Source organism: Crocodylus porosus, unplaced genomic scaffold (assembly GCF_001723895.1).
Source record: "Crocodylus porosus isolate Cpor-Errol unplaced genomic scaffold, CroPor_comp1, whole genome shotgun sequence".
In the NCBI taxonomy this organism is placed as follows: domain Eukaryota; kingdom Metazoa; phylum Chordata; order Crocodylia; family Crocodylidae; genus Crocodylus; species Crocodylus porosus.
Window position 1 is genome coordinate 5,486,666 of NW_017728943.1, and position 12,549 is coordinate 5,499,214.

Consider the following 12,549-nt stretch of genomic DNA (forward strand, 5'->3'; position numbering starts at 1 on the left):
GAAGTTACATCAATATAGCTATTTTTTTTCATCTAATTGATTTGGTATAACTGGCGGTACATTTTCACACGTGGATAAGTTATTTCACTTTACTGTAAACCTTTCCTAAATAGTTTAAGCTAAGCCAAAGCATGCCCAATTTAAATGAAAGCAAGAGCATCCACATGGACTCAGAACTCATAGTAGGGGGATATCTTTTATTAGACCAACTAGATTTTTGCAAAAAAAAAAAAAAAATTTCATTGCAAGCTTTTGGGCACAAGCACCCTTTTTCAGGCATAGGAGAAAAGTTTGTAAAAGTTCTCTTGGGTAGAAATGAAAGTTCATATTTCATAGGAGAGTTGAAGGTGTGGTAAAATCTTCTGTTTGGAACAGTTCATTTTATATGCAGATTAGGCTCAGAGAAAAGTTGGAATAGTCTGCTTACCTTGAAGTTGTTCGGTGGTAAACAGGATGTAGTCATATTTCCTCTTGGTTATGGTGTTTCATATTTCAAAGAGGAGTAAAAAGATGAAATGCTCTTATGGGCAGCCATTTCTTAGGTGGCAAGGTGTCTCTGGGCTCTGTGATGATGCAAATTACCTCTAACAAAGGTAGCAGCAGGGTCTCAGGGTTCTGGTGCTTGTACCTGAAACCTTGTGCCTGAAAGCTTTCAGGCTTGTGCCCAAAAGGTTGCAAAAAATATTTTTGTTTTGCAAACATCTAGTTGGTCAAATAAAAGATATCCCCTGTACCCTGAGTTTTGATTCCTTTTGCTGCTAGACCAACAAGGCTACAACCTGGATACCTAAGAGCATCCACTTTGCATTTTGCATGGGCTTAACTCAATCAGCTTATAATTGTGTGTAGTGAAACAAGGGCACCTACAGCTGGACCAGGTCTTAAGTGGAGAATAGGGTGGTTGCCTTGGAAGAAAGAGATAATGGGTTCAGCCTATACCTCCTCACAGCAACGTGAATAATACTCAGAGAGCAAGCACAGAGAAATTCAGGCTTGCCCTCCGCTCTCTAGGTAAGTGGTGGAAATCTTACCACTTCCGTCACATCACAGTGACTTGGGAAAAGATCTCACTGAACGTATTAAAGTATGGGGCTGAATATCTTGCATGTCGGAGGGCACGCCGAAAACCTGTTCAGGTTTTTTTCTTCTCCTTGTCTCTTGAGTCGCTCAAAGATCTGGTATTTTAATAGGAGCAAAGGACTCTGCAGTGTGTGTATCTGTGAGATGTAAATAATCCAGGTATCTAGCAAGGAAGAAGGTTTGCTCAAGGAGATGACAGCCTGTTAATTTTTTTTTGTTCTTCCTTTATGCAGCCCAGAGGATGGCTAAAATGTGATTACATGGGGTAAATATTATATACCAGTCCAGCATTTTCATGCCTCTTGGTCTCGGCCTTCAAAAGATCAGCATCACCTCAGGAGTGACAGGAGGGCAATCTCTGAAATGACTCCTCCAGTCTTGCCAAAAAAACCTCTCCTTAAAGATAATGGGATTTTAGTATGGGGAAATTGCACCCATCCACTGGATGGCTATAGTATGCTAGTGCAAGTGGGTGAGCTAAGGACTGGCGACCTTCATAACATTATAAGCAAACCCTCCTCTCCATGCACAATTCATGCTCCCCAAGCTGAGAGGTTGGGAGAGAAAACAACTCACCCTGTGATATGCTAGTGAACTTTTTTAGTATGTGGCTGGAAGATGTTCATAAGTGGAAGAAGATATAAATGTCTGTATAGAATAGAATGAAATGATGAGTTTGGCTTCTGTGCTCTTGCCTGTGCAGACGGATTACAGAAGGCCACTACTAGGTTTAATAGGACTCAAATGTTGCATGAGGGTTTTACTGGTCCCTTTGACTGGTGCTGTGGGGAGGACTGTTTTCTAAGATTCCCCAGGTGACAACAGTCACAGAGTGGGGTCAGCAGACTGTAAACCTCAGCAAATTTACTAGGTATCCCATAAAAATGCCCCTTTTTGACCACCGTCATCATGCTGTGAACAATACACAATGAGAAGATGGTACTTTCTGGGGAATGCAAAGAAACCAAACCTTTCTGCAGTGGGAACATTGCCAGTGACCTCAGTGGGAACGAGGGCCAGGAGAATTGCTGAATCCTCCTCAGCTCTGTAGGCTGCCATGCTTTGCTGGTAGGAGATCTGACAAGGTGACTGATGTAACCAGTCAGTATACCCTTACCCGCCATAGCTGCTAGCTTCATCCATGGGGCATGTCTTGCCTGACATTATCGGGCAGGATGGACTACATCTCTCCCCCAAAGGTAAGTGTGTGTTCTCTTTCAGGTTGACTGATCTCCTCTGGTGGGCTTTAAACTAGGTTCGTTGGGGGAAGGGGAGGACAAGGATGGAGGGATCGACGGAACACTAAATCATGAGAGACCCACTAGATCAGCCCAGGTAAGTATCAAAGAACCTATTAGACAGGAGTATAGGGGTGATCTAGGGATAGACACCAGGGGAATTAATTGTATAAATAAAAATGCTAGGAGCATGGGAAACAAGAAAGAGGAGCTAGAACCCTTGCTTGCAAGCAATAACTTTTACCTAGTGGGTCTAATGGAAACCTGGTGAGACTCTATTCATGACCACGTAGTAGGAATAGAGGGCTATAGGTTGTACAGGAGAGAGAGAGAGAGAGAAGGGAAAAAAGGAGCAGGTGTTGCTCTTTATGTCAAAGAACAGTACGCATCTTCCCTAATCAAATTGTGATTAGAGGATGGACAAGCAGATACTCTGTGGGTTAGGATCCAAAGTGGTCAGGGGGAAAGGGACCTGGTGGTGGGGGTCTACTACAGGCCTCTGCACCAGGGAGATGAGCTAGATAGGAGATTTTCCAGGCAGGTCTCAGAGGCTGTGCAGTCTAGGTACATGGTAGTCATGGGGGACTTTAACTACCCAGACATGCTGGGAGGAACAGTCAGCTAGATCTAACCACTCATGCAGGTTCTTAACCTGCATTCAGGACCTCCACCTAACACAGGAGGTAAGGAGTCCTATCAGGGGTAATGCCTTGCGCAACTTGGTGTTGGCCACAGGGGATGACCTGGTGGGGGACCTGCAGATTCAAGGCAACTTGGGGAACAGCAATCACCAAATGATAAAATTCACTATCCAGAGAAGGGCGGGCACTAAAGCGAGCAGGACGCAGGTGCTAAACTTTAAAAAGGCCGACTGTAATAGGCTCAGGGGATTGGTTAGCAGGGTACTAGGAACCAAGTGCCTGGATGCTTTGGGGTTGGTCATTCCTTAAGGATACCATTCTTTGGACTCAGAGTGAGACAATTCCATGGCAGAGAAAAGGGGGCAAAGGGGTCAGGAAGCCCCTTAGGCTAACCAGGGTCATCCAGGATACCTTAAGGGCAAAAAAAGTAGCATAAAGGAAGTGGAAGGGGGGGAGGGGAGTAGCTAGCAAGGAGGAGTACACTTCCTTGGCCTGCACCTGCAGGGAGTCAGTCAGGAAGGCCAAGGCAGCTCTACAACTCAGGCTAGTGACAGGGATTAAGGACAATAAAAAGTCCTTCTTTAGATATGTTGGGAGCAAAAAGAGGGTGCAGGGTAGCATAGAACCCCTACAGGATGGGCAGGGGGGCTTAGTGATGGATAGCAGGGACAAGGTAGAGCTCTTCAATGAGTTTTTTTTGCCTCTGTCTTCTTAAATAGGAATCTAGATGAACCCTCAATATGCATCACAGACATCAACAAGGGGAACATCAGCTGACCAACAGTCAGTGCCAATATGGTAAAAGGACACTTGGAGGGACCAGATGTGTTTAAATCACTGGGACTGGAGGGATTTCACCCAAGGGTAATGAAGGAATTAGTGAGTGTAATAGCTGAATCACTAGCAAGTACATATGAGCACTCGTGGTGCTCGGGTCAGGTCCCGGAGGATTGGAAGAGGGTCAATGTCATCCCAATCTGTAAGAAGGGAAGGAAGGAGGATCCAGGGAACTATAGAGGTAAGGCTGACTGGTCTATCCCAGGGAAAATCCTAGGAAAAAATTATCAAGGAACACATCTGTGGGAGCCCGCTGGCTAATGTGATACGGAGGGGCAACCAACATGGGTTTATAGCAGGCAGGTCCTGCCTGACTAACCTAGTTTCTTTTTATGACAAGGCCATCAGATGTTTAGATGCAGGAGTCAAAATAGATGTTATGTATCTGGACTTTAAGAAGGCTTTTGACACAGTATCCCATACCATCCTTATTAATAAACTGAGGAGATTTGCCTTGGATGATTACATGGTAGACTGGGTAGCAAACTGGCTCAGAGGTCGCACTCAGAGGGTGGTGATGGATGGGTTAGTGTCAACCTGGAAAGATGTGTGCAGTGGAGTCCCTCAGGGCTCAGTTATGGGGCCACTGGTATTAAACATCTTCATCAGTGATCTGGATGAGGGGGTGGGAAGCACCCTGTCCAAATTTGTGGATGACACTAAAATATGGAGTGAAGCTAACACCCTGGAAAGGAGGATCCAGATCCAAGCTGACCTCAACAGGTTGGGGAAGAGAACAACAGCATGCAATTCAATAAGGACAAGTGCAAGGTACTGCACCTAGGGAGGAAAAACTGCCATCATACCTATAGCCTGGGGGCAACCTTCTCAGCACCACTGAGGCAGAAAGAGATCTTGGTCTCTGTTGACTCCAGGATGAACACGAGTTGTCAATGTGATGAAGTAGTGGGCAGAGCCAATCACACCTTGTTGTACATCCCTAGGTGCTTCACAAACAGGTCCAGGGAGGTGATTCTCCCTCTCTACGCGGCACTGGTTGGGCCACAGCTGGCGTACTGTGTCCAGTTCTGGATGCCGCAGTTCAAGTGGGATACGGACAACCTGGAGAGGGTCCAAAGAAGAGCCACTCGTCTGACTGGAGGCCTGCAGGGAAGACCCTACGAGGAAAGGCTAGGGGACCGTAACCTTTTCAGCCTCTCCAAGAGACGATTGAGAGGGACCTTGTGGTGGCATACAAATTCATCAGGGGGGAACAACACGAAGTAGGCGATGATTTGTTTATCAGGGACCCCCTGGAACAACAAGGAACAACGGCCATAAGCTATTGGAGAGTAGGTTTACACTGGACATTAGAAAAAAGTTCTTCATGGTCAGGGTTGTCAGGATCTGGAATGGGCTTCCAAGGGAGGTGGTGCTTGCCCCATCCTTGGGGGTCTTCAAGAGGAGACTGGACAGGCACCTGGCTGGGGTCACATGATCCCAGGTTTGGTGACCCTTTTCTTGCCTGCTAGGGCAGGAGGTTGAACTAGATGGCCCACTGAGGTCCCCTCTAACCCTGGAATCTATGAATCTGGAATCTATGAATCTATTATAGCTCAAGGTGGAGTAGGAATGATTTCCTACACCAGTTCAGACTAACTGTCCATACTCACTCTACCCATGGCTGCCCCTGACACATCAAAGGCAGACATTGAACTCCTTTAATGAACTCAGGCTTTATATTCCTGTGAGGATGAGCCCAAAAAGGAACATGCCAAACTGCAAGTGTTTGTACTGTCCATATATTTACCCTAATTCAGTGCTGGTATCGGACTTGGCACTCTCCAGAGGCAGGGAGACTGACCATTTGGCTGCATGAAATATTTTCTTTCATTTGCTCTAAATCTGTTAGCTGCTGTTTTTCATGGGACGGGGAAGGACAGAGCAGACTCATGAGTTTACTGTTATCACCCCCATCCAGTCACTCAGCACTTCCTTTTCAAGACCCAGATCATGGATACATCTATCACCATAGCCAGACATAAGTGCTGACCCTTGTTCTGTGCTTTTCACGATACTAGACCAGTGGTTTTCAACCTCTTTTTATTTGTGGAACCTTAAAATTTTTTGAATGGAGATGCAGACCCCTTTGGAAATGTTGAATGGAGGTGTGGACCCCTCTAAACTGTAAGCGTGGGTATTCACATACTTTCGATTGTTCATAGTCATCTTTCACAGACCCATTTGACATAGCCGGCCGACCTCAAGGGGTCTGAGGACCACAGGTTGAAAACCACTGTAGGCAATTCTTACTCCTCTGTCTCATCTTAAACCCTTAGCAGTCTTTGAAGGCAATATCATATAATAGAACTCTGTAAACCAGTACTATTCAGAGACAGTCCTTAGGAATGCTAATTCACCTACAATTTCAGCTTCCTAACTTGGTAGGTAAATTCCTCCATACAAGGAAACTCCTCTTCATAGATTCCATGGACATTAGGGCTGGAAGGGACCTTGGAAGTTCATTGCTTCCAGCCCCCGCCCAAAGGCCAGGAAGTCAGCTGGGGTCATAGGATCCCAGCAAGATAAGCATCCAATTTCCTCTTGAAGGTGTTCTATGTAGGTGTTTGAACAACCTCTGATGGCAGGCTATTCCAGACCTTGGGGGCTTGGACAGTAAAGAAATTCTTCCTTATGTCAAGCCTGAAACGGTCTTGCAGGAGTTTATAACCGTTTGACCTTGTCATCCCTTGGGGCTCTCTGGTGAACAATTGTTCATCCAGATCCCGGTGAACACCCCTGATCACCCCTGAGCCTGCGCTTTTCCAGGCTGAAGAGTCCCATAGCTCTCAGCCTGTCATCGTAAAGTCTATTGTCCTGACCTCTGATCATGTGCGTGGCTCTTCTCTGGACTCTGTCAAGCTTCTCCACATCCTTTTTGAATTGTGGAGCCCAAAACTGGACGCAGTACTCCAGCTGCGGCCTCACCAAGGCCAAGTACAAGGGAAGAATGACGTCCCGGGATTTGCTTGAGAAGCATCTATGCATGCAAGCCAGCGTTTTGCTCGCTTTACTAGCTGCAGCATCACATTGAAGGCTCATGTTCATCTTGTGGTCAACTATGACCCCCAAGTTCTTTTCATCCACAGTGCTAGCTAGTGTAGCATTGCCGAGCCTATAAGGATGCTGCAGGTTTTCCCTCCCAAGGTGAAGAACCTTGCATTTTTCAGTGTTTTTCATTTTTCTTGGTGCCTGTCTTGTTTGAGCCTAGCAAAGCGTTTTTTACACTTTCATAGCTCAAGTCTTGTCCACACTAGCAGCTTGTATTGCTTTTACAGTATCAGTATAATCAGGATATCGTTACAACCCCTTCTAGTGTAGACACACTTTGATACAAGAAGGGCAGTTACCAGCTATACTTGGAAGGGAAGTGGAATAAACCCCCCAGTGTATGTCACTTTTACTCCACTATAAATATGTCCATGTGAGGGGTTCAATGACACTTGCACTGATACTTCACCTGAGCAGGTCCAGGTGAATTTCTTTTGTTAAAGGAAGTCCTCCTTCCTATTCCAGCTTGAAGGCATTTTGGGGCAAATGTTAAAACTTATCTCCTTTGTTTTCGTCCCCATGTAGGTTGTTTCGTTCATGGAGATGGTTTTAATATGGTGGTGTAAAATGCAGCTTTATTAGTGCACCTTTATGCCAGTAAAATACACTACAGTGGATTCCTCTTATTGGAATCACTTTGGGAAATGGTGATTTGATTCTATTAACCAGCTGATTCCATTAAAAGAGACCCGTTTTTTAGGGAACGTAGATACTCGCTCCTCCCCCACAGCCCCTGGCCCATCTCCTGCCCCAGCCCTCTCTGCCCTGCTGGTGCCCCTCACCCCCATCCACATCCCCCCGCCAGCTGCCAGGGCTATGGGGCCAGGGATCCAGGTCCACAGCCTCCTTCCTCTGACAGGAGTTGGTGGTTGCTGCAGTGGAGTGGAGCCTGGCTCCCCACCTGCTGCTGCCTGCTATGGGCTCAGGCGTGGAGCCAGCTCCCCAGTGTGGAGTGCACTCCTGGAGGGGCAGGGGAGGACCCATGCCTCTAAGATCTGTGCACAAGGTGGTGTTGGGGGCAGGTGTGGGCAGTGGGGCAGGGTTGCACCTCTCAAAGGTACCCCACATGCACGGGGCGCATTGCCAGGGAGCCTGGCCTCCAATTTTTCCACCCCCGCCATAAGCACTTGCAGCCTCGCTCCCCTCCCCATTGGGGCCCCAGCCCTGCCCAACTCCCTCCCTACAGTGGCTCAATTTCCCAGTCCCACCCACCTACTTACCTGCAGGAGCAGCTCTCCAGGCTGCCTGGGGCACAATACATGCACATGGTGCCCCCTGCCTGACTGCCCTCCTCCCGCTCCCTCCCAGCCCCCTGCAGGCTGGAATTCTGCCTGCCTGCAGAGGGCTTCTCACAAAACTGCAAAATTCCCGGGCTTCTTTGGTAAAATGATACCAAAAAATGAAAATTGTGATTCTAATATGAGCGATTTTTACATATGATAATATACAGGTGGTTTTGGTTTTCCTATATTGAGTCAAATAAGCAGATGATTCTATTAACCAGGGATTCTATAAAGCAGAATCAATTGTAGTATTCATAGCTTTATAGATTGTTAGGGGCTGGACGGGACCTTGCAAGATCATCAGGTCCAGTGCCCCTGTACTAGGCAGGAAAGACAACTGGGGTCAGGTGACCCCAGTGAGGTGACCGTCCAGTTTCTTCTTGAAGATTTCCAGGGTAGGTTATTGGAGGGAGCTTATTCCACAGTTTGGACACCCTAACTGTAAAGGAGTTTTTCCTAGTGTTAAGTCTGAAACAGTCTTCCAGGAGTTTGTGGCCATTACTCCTAGTTTTCCCCAAGGGTGCCCTGGTGAACAGTTGTTTGCTGAGCCCTTGACATATTCCCCTGATATAGCAGTAAGCTGCTACAAGGTCCCCTGTCAGCCTTTTGTTTTTTAGGCTGAAGAGACCCAAGTCCCTCAGCCTTTCCTCATATGGCTTGCCGTGCAAGGCTCCAATCATGTGGGTGACTCTTCTCTGGACTCTCTCAAGCTTTTCCACATTGTTGTTGAAGTGCAGTGCCCAGAACTGGATACAGTACTCCAGCTGTGATCTTACCAATGCTGAGTAAGGTGGAAGAATCACTTCCTTGGTTTTGCTTGAGATGCATTGATTGATGCATGCCAGAGTATTGCTTGCCCTGCTGGCTACACCATCATGCTGCCAGCTCATGTTCATACTATGGTCTATTATTATCCCCAGGTCCCTTTCAGTCATGGTGCTGGTCAGTTTGGTGCCACTGAGCCTGTATGTTGGGGATTGTGCATCCCCAGATGGATCTAGCACTTTACACTTCTCAATGTTGAACTTCATTTGATTCTGATCTGCCCAACTTGTCAGCCTGTCTAGGTCTGCCTGTATTTGCAGCCTATCTTCAAGCGTGAGCATGTTTCCCCATAACTTGGTGTCATCTGCAAACTTGCCCAGTGAGCTTTTAACCCCCACATCCAAATCATTGATAAAGATGTTGAAAGACACCGGACCAAGCACAGACCCCTGAGGGACACCATTGGCTACTTCTCGCCAGGATGACAGAGATCCATTCGTTAGACCTCTCTGGTTCATATCCTGCAGCCAGCTTCCTACCCACCTGTCTCACAGTTAAGCCCTCAATCCTCCAATTTTCCCATGAGAACATCATGGAATAGTAGATCAAAGGCCTTTTGGATGTCTAGGTATAAAATGTCAAGCTCTTCTTTTATCTAGGTAGCAAGTTACCTGGTTGTAGAAGGAGATGAGATTGCTAAGACAAGACCTGCCCGTGACAAAGCCATGCTGGCTGTCATTCGGAATCCTACCTTCTGCAAGCCTATCACACACAAAGATTCCTTGATGAATTTTTCCAGGATTTTCCCTGGGATAGAAGTTAGAATGATTGGCCTATAGTTGCCTGGGTCCTCTTTCCTCACCTTCTTGAAGATGGGCATAACATTAGCCCTCTTGCAGTCTTCAGGGGCCTCCCCTGAGTGCCAAGAGTTTTGGCAGAGTTTCGCCAGAGGCCTTGTGATGACTTTGGCCAGCTCCTTCAGCACTCTCAGGTGAAGTTCATCCAGTCCTGCTGACTTATATATGTCTAACTTTTCTAACTAATCACACACCAGCTCAACATGTACAATAGGAAGGTAGTCATTCCTACCATTCCCATTCTGAAGCTTATCTAGTATGATTTCCCCCTTAGTCTGGTGAAATACTGAAGCAAACTAGTCACTCAGGAGTTCAGCTTTCTTCTGAGTGTTGGTAACCAGCTGTCCTGAGTTGTTAAGCAATGGTCCCACACTTCCATTTGTTTTCCTCCTGTTCACTACATACCTAAGAAGGACATCTTGTCCTTGATTTCTGTTGCTAGTTTAAATTCAGTCACTGCCTTAGCCTTTCTAAACTGCTCCCTACAAGTGTGGGTCATTGTTGTATAGTTCTCCTTGGCGACTGTCTCAATCTTCCATTGTTTGTATGCCTCTTTCTTCTTTTTCAAGAGAACCATAATATCCCTATTAAGCCAAGAGGGCTTCCCAGTCTTTCTGCTACATTTCCTCCACATGGGAATGGACTTCTGTACTTTGAGGATCATGTCTTGAGGAACAAACACTCTTCATCCACTCCTTTAACCTTTGGTCCCTGGTCCCGCAGCATCTCCCCTACTATTGCCTTGAGCCTGTTGAAATTCACTTTTTTGAACTCCAAAACTTCAACCCTGCTAGCTGATTTGCCTGCCTTGTGACAAACAGTGAATGTGATAGTTCTGTGGTTGCTGTCAGCCAGGCTACCTTCTATATTCAAGTCACTCACCAGATCGTCCCCTTTGGCCAAGACCAAGTCTAGGACAGCATTACTTCTGGTTGGCCCATACACTTCCTGAGTCGGGAAGAGCTTTTTAGTATGGGTCAGAAAAAAAAGTGGCTGATCCGACTCAGCCAAGTGTTCCTCCCAAGACATGTCTGGGTAAATTGAAGTCGCTGTGATGATGACCATGTCCTGTGAATGCGTGGCCTCTGCCAGTTCTCAAGAGAACTCTAGATCGAGTTCCTCCCCCTGGTTTGGTGTCTTGTATTACATACCTACAGTTAGGTCTCTCTCACTTCCCCCTCCCAACCCCCACTGTAGTTTGACTCAGAGTGTTTCAAGCTGCTCTTTCTTGTAGCTGATGTCAGTCTGCAAGGTGTACTGCTCCCTCACATAGTAGCTACACCTCCACCTTTCTTCCCTACTTGGTCCCTTCTGTGCAGGGTGTAGCCCTTTATGGCTACGTTCCAATCGTGTGAGGAGTCCCATCAGGTCTCCATAATCCCTACTAGATTGTAATGCCTACTGGAGAGTAGGAGGGCTAGCTCCTCCTGTTTGTTACCCATGCTCCTGGCATGGGTAACAAACACCTGAGTCCTCCAATTGACACCCTTGATTTCCTGTCATGTTGAGGGAAAACCATTCCCTCAGCTCTTGCAAGAGTGGCTGTCTTAGTGTCCCCAGCTTCAGAGATTTCTTGTGTACCAGTCCCCGGGCATGCGCCAGTCAGTGTTTCCCTGTACTGACAGAGCACAGTATCATAAACATGGGATTAAGTGCTGCTTCTCAACTTTTTTAGACTCAGGACAGCCCTCAGAAAATGCTCCTTCTTAGATTTCACTCATTTCTTGATTACAGAAAAATAATAGTGCAATTCTGCTGCAAAGGACTCCCAAAGGCCAAAACAGATTATGGGTTCCCATTGAAATCTCTGGGTCTTGCGAAGCATGTCTAAGTTTATAGGCTCTATGGCACCCCGGTTGGGAATCATGGCCTTACAGGAACTATGATAGTATAAGCACATTCATAGGACTGTAACCATATCTTCACTGAAAATATTCTACCGTTTAACTGAACTTATATAATTAAAGCAGAGCAATCTTTGTGTGCATACAAATCCATACATAACATCGGTCTAATCCAACAGACCCAATATTTCCATTCCTTCTGCATACAGAATTCTTTCCAGGCTTTTAATGATTTTCCTCCTCTGTCTGGAACCCCAGTTTGTCCCTTTTCCTGGCATTTTATGTTGATCTGAAAAACACTAGAGAGGCCAAGGGGGAACACAGTGCTGATTCCGTTAATTTGACCTTTTATGATTTAAATTCCAGTGGCTCCCCAAGGGACTCGGTGAGTGAGTGAACAAGCAAGTGCATGAAGAGAGACTGCCTCCATGGAGACTGCCAGGAGGTTCAGGGGGGTTTAGCTAGGACACGTTGAATACTATTGATTAAAATGATTTTTTTAATTAAACATACTTTTCACCTGATATGAAATAGTGCTGGCAGTAATATTTATATCAGCCAGAATATTCTGTTTTTTCCACAAAAATTATAATTTGGTTTTGAATTGAAACAAATATCTTTAATCTGCCCCAAAGATACAAATAAAAAAATAAGAAAAAAATGTTTTATTTGAAATGACTTTTGCATTAGGAAAATGCAATGTTCTCCACCTTGGGAGGAAAAACCCACAGCATGCTTATAGGCTTAACAGTGCTACGTTGGGTAGCACTACGGATGAAAGGGACTTGGGGGTCATGATTGACCACAGGATTAACTTGAGCCACCAATGTGATGCTGCAGCTAGTAAAGCGAGCAAAACGCTGGCTTGTATCCATAGATGCTTCTCAAGCAAATCACAGGATGTCATTCTCCCATTGTACTCAGCCTTGGTGAGGCCGCAGCTGGAGTACTGC